The following is a 7,796-nucleotide window of genomic DNA, read 5'->3' on the forward strand; positions in this document are numbered from 1 at the left end:
AAAAGTTTATCTTTAAAAATTTTCCACATCTGATCAGTATCTCCAAATAACTCAGCTGCCCAATTCACAACATACGATTCTTGTTGCATCGCTTCAAAATTTGCTTTTTTAAAAATTTGTAACCAAAATATTATTATTCCTTATCTCCATATGTAGCAAAACATCAAACCTAATAAAGCAATGATCACTTGCACCCAGATGTTCCCCAATTTCTACCCTTTCAACAATTTATGTATTAGAAGTCAACAATAAACCTAAGATAACATTGTTTATAGTAGGTTCCTTGATTAATTGGTGAAGTATACATCGTGAAATTTCCAAAAACCTTTTACCATCACAGTTTGACTCTAGCTTTTCCGATCTATATGCCTAAAATTAAGATCACCCATAATTATGACTTCATTAACAGTTGAAATCTTAGTCTCACTAAAGTTTCTCATTTATTTCATTAGTATCACGTAGTGGTTTGTAATAAATTCTCACTAAAAGCCTTTTCCCTTTATATCTGCTAATAGAAACCCAAAAGGATTCAACCTCCTTGCTATTATCTTTCATATCCTCAAGTTCAACAGGATGCAACTCACATTTTACATATAAAACCACTCCTTCCCCTCTCTTTAGTAATCTATCCCTATTAAATAACCTATAACAATGTATTTCAAAGAAATATCAGTCATCAAAATCATCAACATTTAACCATGTTTCAGTTATTCCCATCATATCAAAATCCTCCATCCCTACCAGTGTGTTAAGGTCATCTATTTTATTTCTTATATTTCTAGTTTTACAATAGTAACAATTAAGCCTATCCTTAGAACTACTTCTGTTTTTATTTCCTATGCTAAAATTTATCTATATTTTTGTTCTTGCATTTAGTTTATCCTGGCCCTTACCACTTTTTAATCCTAGTTTAAAACTCCCCTTTCAGCTACAAACAAGCCAGACCCTACCCTATTTAAATGTAAACCATCCATTTCAAAAAACTCCCTTTTCCCATTGAACTGATTCCACAAGTCCAACTAGCCTATCTGCTCATCCTTACATATAAACCTAAGCCTAGCATTTAGCTCTAGTGACCTACTCATAATTTTATCCCACAATTAATTCTCAGTAATATACCTGACACAATTAAGTTATGGCCTTTATCAATCCCTTGTACTTATTAATTAGCTTCTTTGACCTACCTTTCCCTATATCATTAACCTCCCATGTACACAACAAAAACTGCATTATTGCTTGCCCTCTTTATTATATCTCTTGCTCTGTTAGTTATATCCTCCACCTGTGTTCCTGGCTGTAGCATTATCTAATTCTTTTCTCCCTATTTACCCCACAGACTATCCTATCCACATGCCTTGTCAAGGAATTACCTCTCACTAAACCTTCTAAAACTAGTTTATCTTCCACATCCTTCTCTGACCCTTTTGCTTTCCTTCCCTCCAAATCCAACAGTTTCTCATCTGCACAAACCAAGGTCTGAAATCTGTTGCTCAATAGAATAAGCTCATAACAAATAAATCCTCTACTTTTAGTTTTAACCCTAATGGTCCTCTTTCTAACTTCCTGAAACTGAAAGTCATTGTCAGCTTATGTATCCCTTGCATATAAAACTAAACACTTAAGCTCCTCTGAATATCACAACCTGAACTATCATCCTACTACTCGTGTGATATTGAAGAGTCAGAGAGGTATATCACAAACGTAACTGTAATCTTACCACTCGTGATATTGAACTGAAGTTGAAATCCTGCTTTCATTTCCCACAGTTTACCCTTCTCTTCTATCTATTGCCTCTACTTTAATTAGGATAGCCTCCAACTGCTCCTCCAACCTATAATTTATAAACTCTACATAAAAATTGCACATCTTCACTACTATCAGTAGTGGCACTAGTACTATCTTCCTTAAAAATATATGCTACTACTAGTCCCGAGGTCCCAAATAAAATACTAATTGCACCCATCACACCAAACAAACTGTGAACGCTTAACTCTAAAAACTAGTCTTAACTATGCTAGGTACTTATTTTACAAGTTCACATATCCCGAAAACAATATAAAAAAAAACTTCTATACTGATATTTTACTTTTATAAAATAAAATTAAAAAGTAACAGTTTTACACACAATATTTCATTTTGAATTTGTAATGCTATTAATAGTAATAGTAATACAGTATAATACTAGTAACACTAACAGTAACAATGTACCTTGTGTGAGATTAGGCTTAGGAATAGGAGTTAAAATAATTTAACCATTATTATAGTATTCTAACTTTAAAATGCCATAATATTTGTTTTCAAAACATATAAACATTGAAAATGTATTTACATCAATTATTCAATTTAATTAGACATAACTTACAATACAGTGTTGGTAATACTAATAGTAGCACTATCTCAGTAACTGTAAATGTAACAATAATTCGTAACGATACAGGTATCAGTAGTTCCTAGGGCTAACGAGCTTTGTGACGCCCTATCTTGGAGAATTGGATAAGTTATCATATATTTTCTTTAAAAAATTGTGAAACGATAACAAAGTATTGGAATCAAACTTGATGAATAGAATAAGCAGTAATACGAAACAATCGCATAATGTTTTACAAAATTCCTATAAAATTAATATATTACGCAACAAAAAATTAGCTTAAGATGAAAAGAAAGGGAGAAAACTTAAAAAAACAAACAGCATCCATTCCATTTGTTGTTAGGTGAGGAAATCCATTGTGACTTTCAATAAAAGTCCAAATGTACATCTTTTGAGTGGAGTTTTTTATATTTATTTTTAAACTTTATTCCAATGTTTCGACCACTCATGTGGCCATCATATCAGGTAACTGTCGTCTACGGTGATGGCCATACGAGTGGTCGAAACTTGTCACAATGTTTAAAAAAAAAACGAATAATTCACTCAAAAGCTGTACCTCTGGACTTTAATCCATTCTATCTATGGCACTTCCAGCGTACACATTTTGGCGAAAGCCCCTCCCCCTCACCAGTGATTCAGCATTATATATGCAGGCTTACTACTGTTTTGATATCCATGGTGAACAGAGCATGCTGGTGTTTCAGTTTTGATTATGAAGCAGCAGTCATTCTTCTCTTTCTTTCTTCCGTGGTGTTTGTATCTCTCAAAGAGACCTTAGCTCCAGGAAGGTTTAGTTTGGTTTGGGGATGTAGTGTCAAGCCAAAAGTGCACACACTTCTGATATTGTCAATGTCTTGAAATAGGACAACATTGAAGGGATTGGTTTCCTTCCAACAACTGTTGCTCTGCATTGAGTGCAAGCACTGGAGGTATGACTTCTACCAGTGTAACGGTGGTTGGAGGTATGGGCGTGTCTTCTGTAGTGTCTGGCAATAACTGGGTTTTGGGGGATGCTGCTCTCCTCTACTTGAGGTGATTCAGCTTCCAGAGATTTTAAGGTAAGCCTGACTACTGACTCGGCAAAATCCTCGATGCCAGATCTGTGTGCCAACAATGCCTTCTGACTGGTCTAAAGATCAGCTAGCTGTGTGGGTTAAAGGGATTTGTAACCAGATAGTTAAAACCATTACTTGGTCCTAAAACTGGATTTAGAAGCTGAGTAATCCTTGAGACACCTTAGTCAAACCACACTTCTATGGTGTTCACATGTGCATCATGTAGTATACACCCAGAGAACGTGTATCCCATGGTGCCCATGAAAGGATTGATCCAAAGTGTATCACTAGGACCATGTTTGTCCAATACCCAACTAGCTGTGAGGTTCTATTGTTATTTGAACAGTAAAGAGCAGTATGTTCTCAGAAAAGCAGGTCCTACACATGCACAGTGACCCAGTTCAGGTAAAACTTATTCTTAATTTTGCCTTTAGAAACAACAACCTCTCCTTTGTCTTTCCTTTTGGGATCTTCCCTCAATTACAAGTTTAGTACTAGCAACGGTGTTTTTTGTTGTTTTTTTTAAAGTTTCACCCCAGGGATGCTATTTTTTCGTTCTCCCTTAGTATTACTACAGCATGCATTTTAGTATCATGGCTGCTCCTTGTGCTGAAACAATGTTACAAAAATGTTACAATGGCACAGCGGTGTGTCTACAGACTTACAACGCTAGAAACCGGGTTTCCATACTCGTGGTTGGCAGAGCACAGATAGCCCTTGGTGTAGTTTTGTGCTTAACTACAAACAAATCTTCAAAAATTCAGTCTGCATAATTAGAAATATTTTATCCCACCCAAATAAAACATTGGTTACATCAAGTTCATATTTGTTATGATATTTAAGTTACTGCTTGTAAGTTCCATGTATTTTAGATAATTTCACCTACTCAGATATTCTGATTCTAAACAAATGAAATATCCCACCTTATTCTTACTGGAAAACCACAGATAAAACTGTGTTTTCCCTCATATGTAGTATTGCGCTACTAATAAAACTGCGGATGAAATTGCATTTTCTCTCGAAAGAAGCATGAGTCTCATTGTTACTTTTATCTTTCCATGAATATTCACTTCCTACCAAAGTTTCATTTTCGAAACTGAAACATTCTCCCTCAAGTAATAATTAAAATAACAAAAATTTTCAAAGGCCAGTCATTGTGTTAACTGCATATGGCAAAGTCTCAACACTGGAATCACATTCTTTACTTCCTTTCGCTAATAGCTAAATAATTGTGTTTCTCATTTAATTGATTTATTCATGCTATACAACTTTCATGAGTGCTTCCTGTAATATTCCTACATGTGTGGGATCAAGTGTATTTAATTAGACATGTATATTACCATATAAATTTACCTCCATTACAATGTTACACATACACTAATGGCTTTTAAACAGATAGCCTCCATCTTCTCACTCAACTCACATCATAACCATCTTGGGTTATTTTCCAGAGCTACAGTTTGTAGCTTGGTTGGGTTAGATGCTACTACCTTCAAGCCATTTTTCTTTTCAGGTTCTCGTGAAATAAACAATCACAGATTGAACTCAGCTGAACTAAGTCTTTTCATTTAAAATTATCGTAAGTAAAATTAATTATTCACTCTGTCACTATAATATATATCAAAATAAAAACACAACTCTATCGTTACTTATGGGGAACCTCTTTTAGCCTCAAAAAGTAATAAGCAAAGACTCTAGTGACATTTCTGTAGAGCACTCACTACTCTATTACAGTAAGATAGTGATTCTTGTGAAACATCAGATGTTTTGTCCCAGAGAAAATCACTCAATAACCTAAAAAGCAAAGGTCTCCAAGTATTTCAGCTATATTTTCGAATACTCAACTCTCATATTCATTTGTGCAAACGTTCACTGCATTAGACATTATATCAACTCGCACCAGAAACCCTAACTGTATTAAAAGAGCTGTAGTTGAAAAATGTAGTCCATATATTCTGCTACGTATTATTACCTAATACCTCAGGAACTAAACAGCACTACTTCCTATAAATTATTAATTACTCAAATTAATGATTGTCTTAACTGTTGATAATCAAGTAGAAAGTGTATTCATTGCTCAGTAAACATCACTTGATAGCTTGGAAGGCAAAGTTTGTCAACTTTCTACAGTCACTGGGTTCTTGACCTATTGGTGCTGAGTATTGCCACTGGATCAAACCTTTATTCATCTGACTCACTGTGAACAACCAGATAAGTGCCCTTAGCTCTTACCACCTTATCTTCATTGTTGTAGGGGGATAACGCAGAGTTCTCATCGTTATCTGACTTGAAACCTTTTAAGCTAGCTATCTTTCATCAAACCAGTTCACCAGAGGTTTGCCAGTCACATACAAATGCAGCTGACCGACATGTACAATACACCTTTGCTTACTTTTCCACAGCTGTATCTCATATGCTAAAGGACTGACTTGTTAGATCACACTACCCCCCCCCCCCAGTGGTCTCAGACTCTTCAAATGCCACAACTCCATTGTGACCTTCAGATTCTGTCCTCCTTGCATCATTATCGACTCTTAGTGGGAGAACTCTGTCGACCAATGATCTGGATGCATGGATGTTGGCAGTTGATCCTCTTGAGAGTGAGGTCAAGGTGATATCATACTCATGAACCTTCATAACAGCAGCAAAAATCCAACAACTTTTCCTAGATGCAGTAACTCGCTTGGACAACCATCTTCCTCTAGTAAGTACCTCTTCTTATAATTTATACATTCTTTGAATTGTAGAAAATTATATTTTACTTCAAACTCAGAAGTATTTTTAAATGAAAATAGCATCAAAATTTCTTGTTCATAATCTACTCTCTATTTTTTTTTCCAGGTGAACTGTAAATACTTTTGAACAATTTTGGATCAGTCCACCAAACAGGAGATTCATTCAAGATGTGGATTATAAGTTGTAATGGTTGTGGTTAAGCAAAGAAATAACCACGCTGTACACAGTGTGTAAAAAACAACGACAACAATCTTTAACACTAAAGACAGACACCGTGTGTGTGTGTGTGTGTGTGTTTGCTTTGGGAACAATGAATGGTTGCTTCTTCTCGTAGTTTTCTCTTGTTGGTAAAGATTAGAATCAGACTAATTAAATGCAAGGTTTCTACCTCCAAAAAACCTTACATATATCTAGTGAAATATGTGCTACCACGTGACTGGTCATTTTTATTCCACATAGATGAGGCGTTAACCTTTAGATTTACATGTAAAATAATTGAAGTACACTGCTATCGACTTCCTGAAACAAGATCACTGTAAGAAATGCTCTTTGCAGAAGATATTACCAACTTTGAAAATGACAAAGAAACCAAAGTAACTTGAAACAAGATTAACTTAATGGTTTTCTTGACCATGTGTTATGAAAAAACCTGTACATATTCAGTACAAACAATACACTTAGAATATATAATAATACAAAAAAGAAAAACCTATGGTATGTTCCTAAACCACAACCAAAAAAAGAAGTTTGAGCAAACCAATTCAAGTTCTCTTTAATGACTGTTGTGGTATCTATCCTTGACCTGAGGCTATTATACAAACAGATCCACGATTATCTATATCTAGAACTTCTGATTTTCGGTTTTAACCGATAAACATCGATAAAATACCTCTGATACAAAAAAGAAGAAAGAGAAATCGGTGTTTCTTCCAATAAACACTTTCCCGAGTTACTGTGCTCGCGAGATTTAACCTTTTTCATACGGACTGTGCTGCCTTGGGATATTACTTTGAATAAATTGTTTGTTTGTTTTATAGTAAAGCCACATCGGGGAATCGAACCCCGGATTTTAGCGTTTTAAGTCCGTAAACTTACTTTGAAGGAAGGGTAACACGTTTCGTCTGTAAGTGTTAAGTTTTTTTTTATAATTTCGTACTGACTGCTCTTACAAATCTTTAACATAACTATAACTAATTCAAATATCTTCTAAGTACTGTTCATAATATTGCATTTACAAGTTTTCGGTTTCATTTAAACCATCCTCAGGCAACGATTAAATCATAGTTTCAGAAACAAAGATGACGCTGTTTCGTTGTTCAACTTAGGACGAACCTTGTGTACCTACAAGCTTTCTTTAATGCAGAACATCTTCTCATTGGCCGCACTTCCAAAGATGTTGAAACTATTGGTTCTAATTCTAATTTCATAGTCTTGCAAATGATGACAAATAATGGCCAACTAATTATATAGTGCTGTTGCGTATCTGCTTGTTTGTTAATTTCCGGTATAAATTCTTTCCGAGGAACTTCAGCAATACAAGTCACTTCTTGATCAAAACTAGTTTATTCTTTTTTTGATACAACTTTGTAATACACAGAATTTCCACAGTCACTTTAAACTTAACAACCTTTATAACA

The 7,796-nt window shown here is 34.8% G+C and overlaps 1 protein-coding gene across 4 annotated transcripts in view; it reads right to left on the reverse strand.

The window, feature by feature from the left end:
- Positions 1–2,482, reverse strand: part of LOC106478251 (RNA-binding protein with serine-rich domain 1-A-like) — a 26,612-nt gene extending 24,130 nt beyond the window's left edge. For 2 of the 4 annotated variants that reach the window (XM_022381812.1, XM_022381811.1), the window contains exons 1-2: positions 2,363–2,456; positions 1,718–1,831 (exon numbers count right to left, since the gene is read on the reverse strand). The gene's annotated coding sequence lies outside the window, so the exon portion shown is untranslated. Of the gene's footprint in view, positions 1–1,717; positions 1,832–2,362 lie in introns of all 4 variants that reach the window. The other 2 variants (XM_013938780.2, XM_013938781.2) reach the window with 2 other exon arrangements.
- Between the last annotated feature and the right edge of the window lie 5,314 nt (positions 2,483–7,796).

The sequence above is a fragment of the Limulus polyphemus genome, unplaced genomic scaffold (assembly GCF_000517525.1).
Source record: "Limulus polyphemus unplaced genomic scaffold, Limulus_polyphemus-2.1.2 Scaffold193, whole genome shotgun sequence".
NCBI classification, from domain to species: domain Eukaryota; kingdom Metazoa; phylum Arthropoda; class Merostomata; order Xiphosura; family Limulidae; genus Limulus; species Limulus polyphemus.